Genomic DNA, 20,081 nt, shown 5'->3' with positions numbered 1-20,081 from the left:
AAATCGCGTTTAAAACATAAACCAAACGATGAAATTGGTTATTTCTTCATGTATAATGATCAACTCGATACTCCCTAGCCCCCAACAGCCTTTTTTTTCATAACACTTTAACCAGAGTGACGGGAGAGCGGCATTTCAGAAAACGTGCTTATCTCGGCGAGAAAAAGCGATTTCGGCAATAAAATTTAAAACGCGTGTAAAACATAAACCAAACGATGAAATTGGTTATTTCTTCATGTATAATGATCAACTCGATACTCCCTAGCCCCCAACAGCCCTTTTTTTCATAACACTTTAACCAGAGTGACGGGAGAGCGGCATTTCAGAAAACGTGCTTATCTCGGCGAGAAAAAGCGATTTCGGCAATAAAATTTAAAACGCGTGTAAAACATAAACCAAACGAAGAAATTGGTTATTTCTTCATGTATAATGATCAACTCGATACTCCCTAGCCCCCAACAGCCTTTTTTTTCATAACACTTTAACCAGAGTGACGGGAGAGCGGCATTTCAGAAAACGTGCTTATCTCGGCGAGAAAAAGCGATTTCGGCAATAAAATTTAAAACGCGTGTAAAACATAAACCAAACGATGAAATTGGTTATTTCTTCATGTATAATGATCAACTCGATACTCCCTAGCCCCCAACAGCCTTTTTTTTCGTAACACTTTAACCAGAGTGACGGGAGAGCGGCATTTCAGAAAACGTGCTTATCTCGGCGTGAAAAAGCGATTTCGGCAATAAAATTTAAAACGCGTGTAAAACATAAACCAAACGATGAAATTGGTTATTTCTTCATGTATAATGATCAACTCGATACTCCCTAGCCCCCAACAGCCTTTTTTTTCATAACACTTTAACCAGAGTGACGGGAGAGCGGCATTTCAGAAAACGTGCTTATCTCGGCGAGAAAAAGCGATTTCGGCAATAAAATTTAAAACGCGTGTAAAACATAAACCAAACGATGAAATTGGTTATTTCTTCATGTATAATGATCAACTCGATACTCCCTAGCCCCCAACAGCCTTTTTTTTTCATAACACTTTAACCAGAGTGACGGGAGAGCGGCATTTCAGAAAACGTGCTTATCTCGGCGAGAAAAAGCGATTTCAGCAATAAAATTTAAAACGCGTGTAAAACATAAACCAAACGATGAAATTGGTTATTTCTTCATGTATAATGATCAACTCGATACTCCCTAGCCCCCAACAGCCTTTTTTTTCATAACACTTTAACCAGAGTGACGGGAGAGCGGCATTTCAGAAAACGTGCTTATCTCGGCGAGAAAAAGCAATTTCGGCAATAAAATTTAAAACGCGTGTAAAACATAAACCAAACGATGAAATTGGTTATTTCTTCATGTATAATGATCAACTCGATACTCCCTAGCCCCCAACAGCCTTTTTTTTCATAACACTTTAACCAGAGTGACGGGAGAGCGGCATTTCAGAAAACGTGCTTATCTCGGCGAGAAAAAGCGATTTCGGCAATAAAATTTAAAACGCGTGTAAAACATAAACCAAACGATGAAATTGGTTATTTCTTCATGTATAATGATCAACTCGATACTCCCTAGCCCCCAACAGCCTTTTTTTTCATAACACTTTAACCAGAGTGACGGGAGAGCGGCATTTCAGAAAACGTGCTTATCTCGGCGAGAAAAAGCGATTTCGGCAATAAAATTTAAAACGCGTGTAAAACATAAACCAAACGATGAAATTGGTTATTTCTTCATGTATAATGATCAACTCGATACTCCCTAGCCCCCAACAGCCTTTTTTTTCATAACACTTTAACCAGAGTGACGGGGAGCGGCATTTCAGAAAACGTGCTTATCTCGGCGAGAAAAAGCGATTTCGGCAATAAAATTTAAAACGCGTGTAAAACATAAACCAAACGATGAAATTGGTTATTTCTTCATGTATAATGATCAACTCGATACTCCCTAGCCCCCAACAGCCTTTTTTTTCATAACACTTTAACCAGAGTGACGGGAGAGCGGCATTTCAGAAAACGTGCTTATCTCGGCGAGAAAAAGCGATTTCGGCAATAAAATTTAAAACGCGTGTAAAACATAAACCAAACGATGAAATTGGTTATTTCTTCATGTATAATGATCAACTCGATACTCCCTAGCCCCCAACAGCCTTTTTTTTCATAACACTTTAACCAGAGTGACGGGAGAGCGGCATTTCAGAAAACGTGCTTATCTCGGCGAGAAAAAGCGATTTCGGCAATAAAATTTAAAACGCGTGTAAAACATAAACCAAACGATGAAATTGGTTATTTCTTCATGTATAATGATCAACTCGATACTCCCTAGCCCCCAACAGCCTTTTTTTTCATAACACTTTAACCAGAGTGACGGGAGAGCGGCATTTCAGAAAACGTGTTTATCTCGGCGAGAAAAAGCGATTTCGGCAATAAAATTTAAAACGCGTGTAAAACATAAACCAAACGATGAAATTGGTTATTTCTTCATGTATAATGATCAACTCGATACTCCCTAGCCCCCAACAGCATTTTTTTTTCATAACACTTTAACCAGAGTGACGGGAGAGCGGCATTTCAGAAAACGTGCTTATCTCGGCGAGAAAAAGCGATTTCGGCAATAAAATTTAAAACGCGTGTAAAACATAAACCAAACGATGAAATTGGTTATTTCTTCATGTATAATGATCAACTCGATAATCCCTAGCCCCCAACAGCCTTTTTTTTCATAACACTTTAACCAGAGTGACGGGAGAGCGGCATTTCAGAAAACGTGCTTATCTCGGCGAGAAAAAGCGATTTCGGCAATAAAATTTAAAACGCGTGTAAAACATAAACCAAACGATGAAATTGGTTATTTCTTCATGTATAATGATCAACTCGATACTCCCTAGCCCCCAACAGCCTTTTTTTTCATAACACTTTAACCAGAGTGACGGGAGAGCGGCATTTCAGAAAACGTGCTTATCTCGGCGAGAAAAAGCGATTTCGGCAATAAAATTTAAAACGCGTGTAAAACATAAACCAAACGATGAAATTGGTTATTTCTTCATGTATAATGATCAACTCGATACTCCCTAGCCCCCAACAGCCTTTTTTTTTCATAACACTTTAACCAGAGTGACGGGAGAGCGGCATTTCAGAAAACGTGCTTATCTCGGCGAGAAAAAGCGATTTCGGCAATAAAATTTAAAACGCGTGTAAAACATAGACCAAACGATGAAATTGGTTATTTCTTCATGTATAATGATCAACTCGATAATCCCTAGCCCCCAACAGCCTTTTTTTTCATAACACTTTAACCAGAGTGACGGGAGAGCGGCATTTCAGAAAACGTGCTTATCTCGGCGAGAAAAAGCGATTTCGGCAATAAAATTTAAAACGCGTGTAAAACATAAACCAAACGATGAAATTGGTTATTTCTTCATGTATAATGATCAACTCGATACTCCCTAGCCCCCAACAGCCTTTTTTTTTCATAACACTTTAACCAGAGTGACGGGAGAGCGGCATTTCAGAAAACGTGCTTATCTCGGCGAGAAAAAGCGATTTCGGCAATAAAATTTAAAACGCGTGTAAAACATAAACCAAACGATGAAATTGGTTATTTCTTCATGTATATTGATCAACTCGAGTCGAGCTCCAGGGAGAGAGGCTGATTTTTCGCTTTTTGAGGCCGACCGACGAACCGGCGCGGGGCGGACTCAAAAGCTCGCAGAGCCGTAGGCACTTAGAAAAGTTTCGCCTTTGGCTGTGAGCTCCAGGGGGAGAGGCTGGTTTTGCGTTATTTCAGGCCGGCTGGAGAACCGGCGCGGGTCGGACGCACAATCCCCGCAGAGCCGTGGGCACTTAGAAAATTTTCGCCAAGTTGGCTCTGAGCGCCTGGTACCTAATATGGAAGTATAGAGGCCGACTTTCGGGCAAGATCACGCCGCGTTAGGCTTCCAGGACCCCGGCTAAGCAATTTTACCGGGCTGCCCGGTTCTTTGTTTGAACCAGCCCGGTTCTTTTTACACTTCCAGCTGGAGCTCAGCAGCGGCTTTTGGCGCAAGATCACGCCGGGTTAGGCTTCCAGGACCTCGGCTAAGCAATTCTACCGGGCCGCCCGGTTCTTTTTTTGAACCAGCCCGGTTCTTTTTACACTTCCAGCTGGAGCTCACGACCGGCTTTTGGGACAAGATCACGCCGTGTTAGGCTTCCAGAGCCCCGGCTAAGCAATTTTACCGGCCCGCCCGGTTCTTTTTTTTTTAACCAGCCCGGTTCTTTTTACACTTCCAGCTGGAGCTCAGCAGCGGCTTTTTGGACAATATCACGCCGGGTTAGGCTTCCAGGACCCCGGCTAAGCAATTTTACCGGGCCGCCCGGTTCTTTTTTTTAACCAGCCCGGTTCTTTTTACACTTCCAGCTGTAGCTCAGCAGCGGCTTTTTGGACAAGATCACGCCGTATTAGGCTTCCAGAGCCCCAGCTAAGCAATTTTACCGGGTCGCCCGGTTCTTTTTTTAACCAGCCCTGTTCTTTTTACACTTCCAGCTGGAGCTCAGCAGCGGCTTTTTGGACAAGATCACGCCGTGTTAGGCTTCCAGAGCCCCGGCTAAGCAATTTTACCGGGTCGCCCGGTTCTTTTTTTAACCAGCCCGGTTCTTTTTACACTTCCAGCTGGAGCTCAGCAGCGGCTTTTTGCACAGTATCACGCCGGGTTAGGCTTCCAGGACCCCGGCTAGGCAATTTTACCGGGCCGCCCGGTTCTTTTTTTTAACCAGCCCGGTTCTTTTTACACTTCCAGCTGGAGCTCAGCAGCGGCTTTTTGGACAAGATCACGCCGTGTTAGGCTTCCAGAGCCCCGGCTAAGCAATTTTACCGGGTTGCCCGGTTCTTTTTTTTAACCAGCCCGGTTCTTTTTACACTTCCAGCTGTAGCTCAGCAGGGGCTTTTTGGACAAGATCACGCCGTGTTAGGCTTCCAGAGCCCCGGCTAAGCAATTTTACCGGGTCGCCCGGTTCTTTTTTTAACCAGCCCGGTTCTTTTTACACATCCAGCTGGAGCTCAGCAGCGTGTAAAACATAAACCAAACGATGAAATTGGTTATTTCTTCATGTATAATGATCAACTCGATACTCCCTAGCCCCCAACAGCCTTTTTTTTCATAACACTTTAACCAGAGTGACGGGAGAGCGGCATTTCAGAAAACGTGCTTATCTCGGCGAGAAAAAGCGATTTCGGCAATAAAATTTAAAACGCGTGTAAAACATAAACCAAACGATGAAATTGGTTATTTCTTCATGTATAATGATCAACTCGATACTCCCTAGCCCCCAACAGCCTTTTTTTTCATAACACTTTAACCAGAGTGACGGGAGAGCGGCATTTCAGAAAACGTGCTTATCTCGGCGAGAAAAAGCGATTTCGGCAATAAAATTTAAAACGCGTGTAAAACATAAACCAAACGATGAAATTGGTTATTTCTTCATGTATAATGATCAACTCGATACTCCCTAGCCCCCAACAGCCTTTTTTTTCATAACACTTTAACCAGAGTGACGGGGAGCGGCATTTCAGAAAACGTGCTTATCTCGGCGAGAAAAAGCGATTTCGGCAATAAAATTTAAAACGCGTGTAAAACATAAACCAAACGATGAAATTGGTTATTTCTTCATGTATAATGATCAACTCGATACTCCCTAGCCCCCAACAGCCTTTTTTTTTCATAACACTTTAACCAGAGTGACGGGAGAGCGGCATTTCAGAAAACGTGCTTATCTCGGCGAGAAAAAGCGATTTCGGCAATAAAATTTAAAACGCGTGTAAAACATAGACCAAACGATGAAATTGGTTATTTCTTCATGTATAATGATCAACTCGATAATCCCTAGCCCCCAACAGCCTTTTTTTTCATAACACTTTAACCAGAGTGACGGGAGAGCGGCATTTCAGAAAACGTGCTTATCTCGGCGAGAAAAAGCGATTTCGGCAATAAAATTTAAAACGCGTGTAAAACATAAACCAAACGATGAAATTGGTTATTTCTTCATGTATAATGATCAACTCGATACTCCCTAGCCCCCAACAGCATTTTTTTTTCATAACACTTTAACCAGAGTGACGGGAGAGCGGCATTTCAGAAAACGTGCTTATCTCGGCGAGAAAAAGCGATTTCGGCAATAAAATTTAAAACGCGTGTAAAACATAAACCAAACGATGAAATTGGTTATTTCTTCATGTATAATGATCAACTCGATACTCCCTAGCCCCCAACAGCCTTTTTTTTTCATAACACTTTAACCAGAGTGACGGGAGAGCGGCATTTCAGAAAACGTGCTTATCTCGGCGAGAAAAAGCGATTTCGGCAATAAAATTTAAAACGCGTGTAAAACATAGACCAAACGATGAAATTGGTTATTTCTTCATGTATAATGATCAACTCGATAATCCCTAGCCCCCAACAGCCTTTTTTTTCATAACACTTTAACCAGAGTGACGGGAGAGCGGCATTTCAGAAAACGTGCTTATCTCGGCGAGAAAAAGCGATTTCGGCAATAAAATTTAAAACGCGTGTAAAACATAAACCAAACGATGAAATTGGTTATTTCTTCATGTATAATGATCAACTCGATACTCCCTAGCCCCCAACAGCATTTTTTTTTCATAACACTTTAACCAGAGTGACGGGAGAGCGGCATTTCAGAAAACGTGCTTATCTCGGCGAGAAAAAGCGATTTCGGCAATAAAATTTAAAACGCGTGTAAAACATAAACCAAACGATGAAATTGGTTATTTCTTCATGTATAATGATCAACTCGATAATCCCTAGCCCCCAACAGCCTTTTTTTTCATAACACTTTAACCAGAGTGACGGGAGAGCGGCATTTCAGAAAACGTGCTTATCTCGGCGAGAAAAAGCGATTTCGGCAATAAAATTTAAAACGCGTGTAAAACATAAACCAAACGATGAAATTGGTTATTTCTTCATGTATAATGATCAACTCGATACTCCCTAGCCCCCAACAGCCTTTTTTTTTCATAACACTTTAACCAGAGTGACGGGAGAGCGGCATTTCAGAAAACGTGCTTATCTCGGCGAGAAAAAGCGATTTCGGCAATAAAATTTAAAACGCGTGTAAAACATAAACCAAACGATGAAATTGGTTATTTCTTCATGTATGATGATCAACTCGATACTCCCTAGCCCCCAACAGTCTTTTTTTTCATAACACTTTAACCAGAGTGACGGGAGAGCGGCATTTCAGAAAACGTGCTTATCTCGGCGAGAAAAAGCGATTTCGGCAATAAAATTTAAAACGCGTGTAAAACATAAATCAAACGATGAAATTGGTTATTTCTTCATGTATAATGATCAACTCGATACTCCCTAGCCCCCAACAGCCTTTTTTTTCATAACACTTTAACCAGAGTGACGGGAGAGCGGCATTTCAGAAAACGTGCTTATCTCGGCGAGAAAAAGCGATTTCGGCAATAAAATTTAAAACGCGTGTAAAACATAAACCAAACGATGAAATTGGTTATTTCTTCATGTATAATGATCAACTCGATACTCCCTAGCCCCCAACAGCCTTTTTTTTCATAACACTTTAACCAGAGTGACGGGAGAGCGGCATTTCAGAAAACGTGCTTATCTCGGCGAGAAAAAGCGATTTCGGCAATAAAATTTAAAACGCGTGTAAAACATAAACCAAACGATGAAATTGGTTATTTCTTCATGTATGATGATCAACTCGATACTCCCTAGCCCCCAACAGCCTTTTTTTTCATAACACTTTAACCAGAGTGACGGGAGAGCGGCATTTCAGAAAACGTGCTTATCTCGGCGAGAAAAAGCGATTTCGGCAAAAAAATTTAAAACGCGTGTAAAACATAAACCAAACGATGAAATTGGTTATTTCTTCATGTATAATGATCAACTCGATACTCCCTAGCCCCCAACAGCCTTTTTTTTCATAACACTTTAACCAGAGTGACAGGAGAGCGGCATTTCAGAAAACGTGCTTATCTCGGCGAGAAAAAGCGATTTCGGCAATAAAATTTAAAACGCGTGTAAAACATAAACCAAACGATGAAATTGGTTATTTCTTCATGTATAAAGATCAACTCGATACTCCCTAGCCCCCAACAGCCTTTTTTTTCATAACACTTTAACCAGAGTGACGGGAGAGCGGCATTTCAGAAAACGTGCTTATCTCGGCGAGAAAAAGCGATTTCGGCAATAAAATTTAAAACGCGTGTAAAACATAAACCAAACGATGAAATTGGTTATTTCTTCATGTATAATGATCAACTCGATACTCCCTAGCCCCCAACAGCCTTTTTTTTTCATAACACTTTAACCAGAGTGACGGGAGAGCGGCATTTCAGAAAACGTGCTTATCTCGGCGAGAAAAAGCGATTTCGGCAATAAAATTTAAAACGCGTGTAAAACATAAACCAAACGATGAAATTGGTTATTTCTTCATGTATAATGATCAATTCGATACTCCCTAGCCCCCAACAGCCTTTTTTTTCATAACACTTTAACCAGAGTGACGGGAGAGCGGCATTTCAGAAAACGTGCTTATCTCGGCGAGAAAAAGCGATTTCGGCAATAAAATTTAAAACGCGTGTAAAACATAAACCAAACGATGAAATTGGTTATTTCTTCATGTATAATGATCAACTCGATACTCCCTAGCCCCCAACAGCCTTTTTTTCATAACACTTTAACCAGAGTGACGGGAGAGCGGCATTTCAGAAAACGTGCTTATCTCGGCGAGAAAAAGCGATTTCGGCAATAAAATTTAAAACGCGTGTAAAACATAAACCAAACGATGAAATTGGTTATTTCTTCATGTATAATGATCAACTCGATACTCCCTAGCCCCCAACAACCTTTTTTTTCATAACACTTTAACCAGAGTGACGGGAGAGCGGCATTTCAGAAAACGTGCTTATCTCGGCGAGAAAAAGCGATTTCGGCAATAAAATTTAAAACGCGTGTAAAACATAAACCAAACGATGAAATTGGTTATTTCTTCATGTATAATGATCAACTCGATACTCCCTAGCCCCCAACAGCCTTTTTTTTCATAACACTTTAACCAGAGTGACGGGAGAGCGGCATTTCAGAAAACGTGCTTATCTCGGCGAGAAAAAGCGATTTCGGCAATAAAATTTAAAACGCGTGTAAAACATAAACCAAACGATGAAATTGGTTATATCTTCATGTATAATGATCAACTCGATACTCCCTAGCCCCCAACAGCCTTTTTTTTCATAACACTTTAACCAGAGTGACGGGAGAGCGGCATTTCAGAAAACGTGCTTATCTCGGCGAGAAAAAGCGATTTCGGCAATAAAATTTAAAACGCGTGTAAAACATAAACCAAACGATGAAATTGGTTATTTCTTCATGTATAATGATCAACTCGATACTCCCTAGCCCCCAACAGCCTTTTTTTTCATAACACTTTAACCAGAGTGACGGGAGAGCGGCATTTCAGAAAACGTGCTTATCTCGGCGAGAAAAAGCGATTTCGGCAATAAAATTTAAAACGCGTGTAAAACATAAACCAAACGATTAAATTGGTTATTTCTTCATGTATAATGATCAACTCGATACTCCCTAGCCCCCAACAGCCTTTTTTTTCATAACACTTTAACCAGAGTGACGGGAGAGCGGCATTTCAGAAAACGTGCTTATCTCGGCGAGAAAAAGCGATTTCGGCAATAAAATTTAAAACGCGTGTAAAACATAAACCAAACGATGAAATTGGTTATTTCTTCATGTATAATGATCAACTCGATACTCCCTAGCCCCCAACAGCCTTTTTTTTCATAACACTTTAACCAGAGTGACGGGAGAGCGGCATTTCAGAAAACGTGCTTATCTCGGCGAGAAAAAGCGATTTCGGCAATAAAATTTAAAACGCGTGTAAAACATAGACCAAACGATGAAATTGGTTATTTCTTCATGTATAATGATCAACTCGATACTCCCTAGCCCCCAACAGCCTTTTTTTTCATAACACTTTAACCAGAGTGACGGGAGAGCGGCATTTCAGAAAACGTGCTTATCTCGGCGAGAAAAAGCGATTTCGGCAATAAAATTTAAAACGCGTGTAAAACATAAACCAAACGATGAAATTGGTTATTTCTTCATGTATAATGATCAACTCGATACTCCCTAGCCCCCAACAGCCTTTTTTCTTCATAACACTTTAACCAGAGTGACGGGAGAGCGGCATTTCAGAAAACGTGCTTATCTCGGCGAGAAAAAGCGATTTCGGCAATAAAATTTAAAACGCGTGTAAAACATAAACCAAACGATGAAATTGGTTATTTCTTCATGTATAATGATCAACTCGATAATCCCTAGCCCCCAACAGCCTTTTTTTTCATAACACTTTAACCAGAGTGACGGGAGAGCGGCATTTCAGAAAACGTGCTTATCTCGGCGAGAAAAAGCGATTTCGGCAATAAAATTTAAAACGCGTGTAAAACATAAACCAAACGATGAAATTGGTTATTTCTTCATGTATAATGATCAACTCGATACTCCCTAGCCCCCAACAGCCTTTTTTTTTCATAACACTTTAACCAGAGTGACGGGAGAGCGGCATTTCAGAAAACGTGCTTATCTCGGCGAGAAAAAGCGATTTCGGCAATAAAATTTAAAACGCGTGTAAAACATAAACCAAACGATGAAATTGGTTATTTCTTCATGTATGATGATCAACTCGATACTCCCTAGCCCCCAACAGTCTTTTTTTTCATAACACTTTAACCAGAGTGACGGGAGAGCGGCATTTCAGAAAACGTGCTTATCTCGGCGAGAAAAAGCGATTTCGGCAATAAAATTTAAAACGCGTGTAAAACATAAATCAAACGATGAAATTGGTTATTTCTTCATGTATAATGATCAACTCGATACTCCCTAGCCCCCAACAGCCTTTTTTTTCATAACACTTTAACCAGAGTGACGGGAGAGCGGCATTTCAGAAAACGTGCTTATCTCGGCGAGAAAAAGCGATTTCGGCAATAAAATTTAAAACGCGTGTAAAACATAAACCAAACGATGAAATTGGTTATTTCTTCATGTATAATGATCAACTCGATACTCCCTAGCCCCCAACAGCCTTTTTTTTCATAACACTTTAACCAGAGTGACGGGAGAGCGGCATTTCAGAAAACGTGCTTATCTCGGCGAGAAAAAGCGATTTCGGCAATAAAATTTAAAACGCGTGTAAAACATAAACCAAACGATGAAATTGGTTATTTCTTCATGTATGATGATCAACTCGATACTCCCTAGCCCCCAACAGCCTTTTTTTTCATAACACTTTAACCAGAGTGACGGGAGAGCGGCATTTCAGAAAACGTGCTTATCTCGGCGAGAAAAAGCGATTTCGGCAATAAAATTTAAAACGCGTGTAAAACATAAACCAAACGATGAAATTGGTTATTTCTTCATGTATAATGATCAACTCGATACTCCCTAGCCCCCAACAGCCTTTTTTTTCATAACACTTTAACCAGAGTGACGGGAGAGCGGCATTTCAGAAAACGTGCTTATCTCGGCGAGAAAAAGCGACTTCGGCAATAAAATTTAAAACGCGTGTAAAACATAAACCAAACGATGAAATTGGTTATTTCTTCATGTATAATGATCAACTCGATACTCCCTAGCCCCCAACAGCCTTTTTTTTCATAACACTTTAACCAGAGTGACGGGAGAGCGGCATTTCAGAAAACGTGCTTATCTCGGCGAGAAAAAGCGATTTCGGCAATAAAATTTAAAACGCGTGTAAAACATAAACCAAACGATGAAATTGGTTATTTCTTCATGTATAATGATCAACTCGATACTCCCTAGCCCCCAACAGCCTTTTTTTTTTCATAACACTTTAACCAGAGTGACGGGAGAGCGGCATTTCAGAAAACGTGCTTATCTCGGCGAGAAAAAGCGATTTCGGCAATAAAATTTAAAACGCGTGTAAAACATAAACCAAACGATGAAATTGGTTATTTCTTCATGTATAATGATCAATTCGATACTCCCTAGCCCCCAACAGCCTTTTTTTTCATAACACTTTAACCAGAGTGACGGGAGAGCGGCATTTCAGAAAACGTGCTTATCTCGGCGAGAAAAAGCGATTTCGGCAATAAAATTTAAAACGCGTGTAAAACATAAACCAAACGATGAAATTGGTTATTTCTTAATGTATAATGATCAACTCGAGTCGAGCTCCAGGGAGAGAGGCTGATTTTTCGCTTTTTGAGGCCGACCGACGAACCGGCGCGGGGCGGACTCAAAAGCTCGCAGAGCCGTAGGCACTTAGAAAAGTTTCGCCTTTGGCTGTGAGCTCCAGGGGGAGAGGCTGGTTTTTTCGTTATTTCAGGCCGGCTGGAGAACCGGCGCGGGTCGGACGCACAATCCCCGCAGAGCCTTGGGCACTTAGAAAATTTTCGCCAAGTTGGCTCTGAGCGCCTGGTACCTAATATGGAAGTATAGAGGCCGACTTTCGGGCAAGATCACGCCGCGTTAGGCTTCCAGGACCCCGGCTAAGCAATTTTACCGGGCCGCCCGGTTCTTTTTTTGAACCAGCCCGGTTCTTTTTACACTTCCAGCTGGAGCTCAGCAGCGGCTTTTGGCGCAAGATCACGCCGGGTTAGGCTTCCAGGACCTCGGCTAAGCAATTCTACCGGGCCGCCCGGTTCTTTTTTTGAACCAGCCCGGTTCTTTTTACACTTCCAGCTGGAGCTCACAAGCGGCTTTTGGGACAAGATCACGCCGTGTTAGGCTTCCAGAGCCCCGGCTAAGCAATTTTACCGGCCCGCCCGGTTCTTTTTTTTTTAACCAGCCCGGTTCTTTTTACACTTCCAGCTGGAGCTCAGCAGCGGCTTTTTGGACAATATCACGCCGGGTTAGGCTTCCAGGACCCCGGCTAAGCAATTTTACCGGGCCGCCCGGTTCTTTTTTTTAACCAGCCCGGTTCTTTTTACACTTCCAGCTGGAGCTCACGAGCGGCTTTTTGGACAAGATCACGCCTGGTTAGGCTTCCAGAGCCCCGGCTAAGCAATTTTAACGGGCCGCCCGGTTCTTTTTTTTAACCAGCCCTGTTCTTTTTACACTTCCAGCTGGAGCTCAGCAGCGGCTTTTTGGACAAGATCACGCCGTGTTAGGCTTCCAGAGCCCCGGCTAAGCAATTTTACCGGGTCGCCCGGTTCTTTTTTTAACCAGCCCGGTTCTTTTTACACTTCCAGCTGGAGCTCAGCAGCGGCTTTTTGCACAGTATCACGCCGGGTTAGGCTTCCAGGACCCCGGCTAGGCAATTTTACCGGGCCGCCCGGTTCTTTTTTTTAACCAGCCCGGTTCTTTTTACACTTCCAGCTGGAGCTCAGCAGCGGCTTTTTGGACAAGATCACGCCGTGTTAGGCTTCCAGAGCCCCGGCTAAGCAATTTTACCGGGTCGCCCGGTTCTTTTTTTTAACCAGCCCGGTTCTTTTTACACTTCCAGCTGTAGCTCAGCAGCGGCTTTTTGGACAAGATCACGCCGTGTTAGGCTTCCAGAGCCCCAGCTAAGCAATTTTACCGGGTCGCCCGGTTCTTTTTTTAACCAGCCCGGTTCTTTTTACACATCCAGCTGGAGCTCAGCAGCGTGTAAAACATAAACCAAACGATGAAATTGGTTATTTCTTCATGTATAATGATCAACTCGATACTCCCTAGCCCCCAACAGCCTTTTTTTTCATAACACTTTAACCAGAGTGACGGGAGAGCGGCATTTCAGAAAACGTGCTTATCTCGGCGAGAAAAAGCGATTTTGGCAATAAAATTTAAAACGCGTGTAAAACATAAACCAAACGATGAAATTGGTTATTTCTTCATGTATAATGATCAACTCGATACTCCCTAGCCCCCAACAGCCTTTTTTTTCATAACACTTTAACCAGAGTGACGGGAAAGCGGCATTTCAGAAAACGTGCTTATCTCGGCGAGAAAAAGCGATTTCGGCAATAAAATTTTAAACGCGTGTAAAACATAAACCAAACGATGAAATTGGTTATTTCTTCATGTATAATGATCAACTCGAAACTCCCTAGCCCCCAACAGCCTTTTTTTTCATAACACTTTAACCAGACTGACGGGAGAGCGGCATTTCAGAAAACGTGCTTATCTCGGCGAGAAAAAGCGATTTCGGCAATAAAATTTAAAACGCGTGTAAAACATAAACCAAACGATGAAATTGGTTATTTCTTCATGTATAATGATCAACTCGATACTCCCTAGCCCCCAACAGCCTTTTTTTTCATAACACTTTAACCAGAGTGACGGGAGAGCGGCATTTCAGAAAACGTGCTTATCTCGGCGAGAAAAAGCGATTTCGGCAATAAAATTTAAAACGCGTGTAAAACATAAACCAAACGATGAAATTGGTTATTTCTTCATGTATAATGATCAACTCGATACTCCCTAGCCCCCAACAGCCTTTTTTTTCATAACACTTTAACCAGAGTGACGGGAGAGCGGCATTTCAGAAAACGTGCTTATCTCGGCGAGAAAAAGCGATTTCGGCAATAAAATTTAAAACGCGTAAAACATAAACCAAACGATGAAATTGGTTATTTCTTCATGTATAATGATCAACTCGATACTCCCTAGCCCCCAACAGCCTTTTTTTTCATAACACTTTAACCAGAGTGACGGGAGAGCGGCATTTCAGAAAACGTGCTTATCTCGGCGAGAAAAAGCGATTTCGGCAATAAAATTTAAAACACGTGTAAAACATAAACCAAACGATGAAATTGGTTATTTCTTCATGTATAATGATCAACTCGATACTCCCTAGCCCCCAACAGCCTTTTTTTTCATAACACTTTAACCAGAGTGACGGGAGAGCGGCATTTCAGAAAACGTGCTTATCTCGGCGAGAAAAAGCGATTTCGGCAATAAAATTTTAAACGCGTGTAAAACATAAACCAAACGATGAAATTGGTTATTTCTTCATGTATAATGATCAACTCGAAACTCCCTAGCCCCCAACAGCCTTTTTTTTCATAACACTTTAACCAGACTGACGGGAGAGCGGCATTTCAGAAAACGTGCTTATCTCGGCGAGAAAAAGCGATTTCGGCAATAAAATTTAAAACGCGTGTAAAACATAAACCAAACGATGAAATTGGTTATTTCTTCATGTATAATGCCCGGTTCTTTTTTTGAACCAGCCCGGTTCTTTTTACACTTCCAGCTGGAGCTCACGAGCGGCTTTTGGGACAAGATCACGCCGTGTTAGGCTTCCAGAGCCCCGGCTAAGCAATTTTACCGGCCCGCCCGGTTCTTTTTTTTTTAACCAGCCCGGTTCTTTTTACACTTCCAGCTGGAGCTCAGCAGCGGCTTTTTGGACAATATCACGCCGGGTTAGGCTTCCAGGACCCCGGCTAAGCAATTTTACCGGGCCGCCCGGTTCTTTTTTTTAACCAGCCCGGTTCTTTTTACACTTCCAGCTGTAGCTCAGCAGCGGCTTTTTGGACAAGATCACGCCGTATTAGGCTTCCAGAGCCCCAGCTAAGCAATTTTACCGGGTCGCCCGGTTCTTTTTTTAACCAGCCCTGTTCTTTTTACACTTCCAGCTGGAGCTCAGCAGCGGCTTTTTGGACAAGATCACGCCGTGTTAGGCTTCCAGAGCCCCGGCTAAGCAATTTTACCGGGTCGCCCGGTTCTTTTTTTAACCAGCCCGGTTCTTTTTACACTTCCAGCTGGAGCTCAGCAGCGGCTTTTTGCACAGTATCACGCCGGGTTAGGCTTCCAGGACCCCGGCTAGGCAATTTTACCGGGCCGCCCGGTTCTTTTTTTTAACCAGCCCGGTTCTTTTTACACTTCCAGCTGGAGCTCAGCAGCGGCTTTTTGGACAAGATCACGCCGTGTTAGGCTTCCAGAGCCCCGGCTAAGCAATTTTACCGGGTTGCCCGGTTCTTTTTTTTAACCAGCCCGGTTCTTTTTACACTTCCAGCTGTAGCTCAGCAGGGGCTTTTTGGACAAGATCACGCCGTGTTAGGCTTCCAGAGCCCCGGCTAAGCAATTTTACCGGGTCGCCCGGTTCTTTTTTTAACCAGCCCGGTTCTTTTTACACATCCAGCTGGAGCTCAGCAGCGTGTAAAACATAAACCAAACGATGAAATTGGTTATTTCTTCATGTATAATGATCAACTCGATACTCCCTAGCCCCCAACAGCCTTTTTTTCATAACACTTTAACCAGAGTGACGGGAGAGCGGCATTTCAGAAAACGTGCTTATCTCGGCGAGAAAAAGCGATTTCGGCAATACAATTTAAAACGCGTGTAAAACATAAACCAAACGATGAAATTGGTTATTTCTTCATGTATAATGATCAACTCGATACTCCCTAGCCCCCAACAGCCTTTTTTTTCATAACACTTTAACCAGAGTGACGGGAGAGCGGCATTTCAGAAAACGTGCTTATCTCGGCGAGAAAAAGCGATTTCGGCAATAAAATTTAAAACGCGTGTAAAACATAAACCAAACGATGAAATTGGTTATTTCTTCATGTATAATGATCAACTCGATACTCCCTAGCCCCCAACAGCCTTTTTTTTCATAACACTTTAACCAGAGTGACGGGAGAGCGGCATTTCAGAAAACGTGCTTATCTCGGCGAGAAAAAGCGATTTCGGCAATAAAATTTAAAACGCGTGTAAAACATAAACCAAACGATGAAATTGGTTATATCTTCATGTATAATGATCAACTCGATACTCCCTAGCCCCCAACAGCCTTTTTTTTCATAACACTTTAACCAGAGTGACGGGAGAGCGGCATTTCAGAAAACGTGCTTATCTCGGCGAGAAAAAGCGATTTCGGCAATAAAATTTAAAACGCGTGTAAAACATAAACCAAACGATGAAATTGGTTATTTCTTCATGTATAATGATCAACTCGATACTCCCTAGCCCCCAACAGCCTTTTTTTTCATAACACTTTAACCAGAGTGACGGGAGAGCGGCATTTCAGAAAACGTGCTTATCTCGGCGAGAAAAAGCGATTTCGTCAATAAAATTTAAAACGCGTGTAAAACATAAACCAAACGATGAAATTGGTTATTTCTTCATGTATAATGATCAACTCGATACTCCCTAGCCCCCAACAGCCTTTTTTTTCATAACACTTTAACCAGAGTGACGGGAGAGCGGCATTTCAGAAAACGTGCTTATCTCGGCGAGAAAAAGCGATTTCGGCAATAAAATTTAAAACGCGTGTAAAACATAAACCAAACGATGAAATTGGTTATTTCTTCATGTATAATGATCAACTCGATACTCCCTAGCCCCCAACAGCCTTTTTTTTCATAACACTTTAACCAGAGTGACGGGAGAGCGGCATTTCAGAAAACGTGCTTATCTCGGCGAGAAAAAGCGATTTCGGCAATAAAATTTAAAACGCGTGTAAAACATAGACCAAACGATGAAATTGGTTATTTCTTCATGTATAATGATCAACTCGATACTCCCTAGCCCCCAACAGCCTTTTTTTTCATAACACTTTAACCAGAGTGACGGGAGAGCGGCATTTCAGAAAACGTGCTTATCTCGGCGAGAAAAAGCGATTTCGGCAATAAAATTTAAAACGCGTGTAAAACATAAACCAAACGATGAAATTGGTTATTTCTTCATGTATAATGATCAACTCGATACTCCCTAGCCCCCAACAGCCTTTTTTCTTCATAACACTTTAACCAGAGTGACGGGAGAGCGGCATTTCAGAAAACGTGCTTATCTCGGCGAGAAAAAGCGATTTCGGCAATAAAATTTAAAACGCGTGTAAAACATAAACCAAACAATGAAATTGGTTATTTCTTCATGTATAATGATCAACTCGATAATCCCTAGCCCCCAACAGCCTTTTTTTTCATAACACTTTAACCAGAGTGACGGGAGAGCGGCATTTCAGAAAACGTGCTTATCTCGGCGAGAAAAAGCGATTTCGGCAATAAAATTTAAAACGCGTGTAAAACATAAACCAAACGATGAAATTGGTTATTTCTTCATGTATAATGATCAACTCGATACTCCCTAGCCCCCAACAGCCTTTTTTTTTCATAACACTTTAACCAGAGTGACGGGAGAGCGGCATTTCAGAAAACGTGCTTATCTCGGCGAGAAAAAGCGATTTCGGCAATAAAATTTAAAACGCGTGTAAAACATAAACCAAACGATGAAATTGGTTATTTCTTCATGTATGATGATCAACTCGATACTCCCTAGCCCCCAACAGTCTTTTTTTTCATAACACTTTAACCAGAGTGACGGGAGAGCGGCATTTCAGAAAACGTGCTTATCTCGGCGAGAAAAAGCGATTTCGGCAATAAAATTTAAAACGCGTGTAAAACATAAATCAAACGATGAAATTGGTTATTTCTTCATGTATAATGATCAACTCGATACTCCCTAGCCCCCAACAGCCTTTTTTTTCATAACACTTTAACCAGAGTGACGGGAGAGCGGCATTTCAGAAAACGTGCTTATCTCGGCGAGAAAAAGCGATTTCGGCAATAAAATTTAAAACGCGTGTAAAACATAAACCAAACGATGAAATTGGTTATTTCTTCATGTATAATGATCAACTCGATACTCCCTAGCCCCCAACAGCCTTTTTTTTCATAACACTTTAACCAGAGTGACGGGAGAGCGGCATTTCAGAAAACGTGCTTATCTCGGCGAGAAAAAGCGATTTCGGCAATAAAATTTAAAACGCGTGTAAAACATAAACCAAACGATGAAATTGGTTATTTCTTCATGTATGATGATCAACTCGATACTCCCTAGCCCCCAACAGCCTTTTTTTTCATAACACTTTAACCAGAGTGACGGGAGAGCGGCATTTCAGAAAACGTGCTTATCTCGGCGAGAAAAAGCGATTTCGGCAATAAAATTTAAAACGCGTGTAAAACATAAACCAAACGATGAAATTGGTTATTTCTTCATGTATAATGATCAACTCGATACTCCCTAGCCCCCAACAGCCTTTTTTTTCATAACACTTTAACCAGAGTGACGGGAGAGCGGCATTTCAGAAAACGTGCTTATCTCGGCGAGAAAAAGCGACTTCGGCAATAAAATTTAAAACGCGTGTAAAACATAAACCAAACGATGAAATTGGTTATTTCTTCATGTATAATGATCAACTCGATACTCCCTAGCCCCCAACAGCCTTTTTTTTCATAACACTTTAACCAGAGTGACGGGAGAGCGGCATTTCAGAAAACGTGCTTATCTCGGCGAGAAAAAGCGATTTCGGCAATAAAATTTAAAACGCGTGTAAAACATAAACCAAACGATGAAATTGGTTATTTCTTCATGTATAATGATCAACTCGATACTCCCTAGCCCCCAACAGCCTTTTTTTTTTCATAACACTTTAACCAGAGTGACGGGAGAGCGGCATTTCAGAAAACGTGCTTATCTCGGCGAGAAAAAGCGATTTCGGCAATAAAATTTAAAACGCGTGTAAAACATAAACCAAACGATGAAATTGGTTATTTCTTCATGTATAATGATCAATTCGATACTCCCTAGCCCCCAACAGCCTTTTTTTTCATAACACTTTAACCAGAGTGACGGGAGAGCGGCATTTCAGAAAACGTGCTTATCTCGGCGAGAAAAAGCGATTTCGGCAATAAAATTTAAAACGCGTGTAAAACATAAACCAAACGATGAAATTGGTTATTTCTTAATGTATAATGATCAACTCGAGTCGAGCTCCAGGGAGAGAGGCTGATTTTTCGCTTTTTGAGGCCGACCGACGAACCGGCGCGGGGCGGACTCAAAAGCTCGCAGAGCCGTAGGCACTTAGAAAAGTTTCGCCTTTGGCTGTGAGCTCCAGGGGGAGAGGCTGGTTTTTTCGTTATTTCAGGCCGGCTGGAGAACCGGCGCGGGTCGGACGCACAATCCCCGCAGAGCCTTGGGCACTTAGAAAATTTTCGCCAAGTTGGCTCTGAGCGCCTGGTACCTAATATGGAAGTATAGAGGCCGACTTTCGGGCAAGATCACGCCGCGTTAGGCTTCCAGGACCCCGGCTAAGCAATTT

This window comes from Syngnathus leptorhynchus, chromosome 4, assembly GCF_054491065.1.
Source record: "Syngnathus leptorhynchus isolate UIUO chromosome 4, UIUO_Slep, whole genome shotgun sequence".
NCBI lineage: Eukaryota > Metazoa > Chordata > Actinopteri > Syngnathiformes > Syngnathidae > Syngnathus > Syngnathus leptorhynchus.
Note: the sequence above shows the minus strand (reverse complement) of the source record.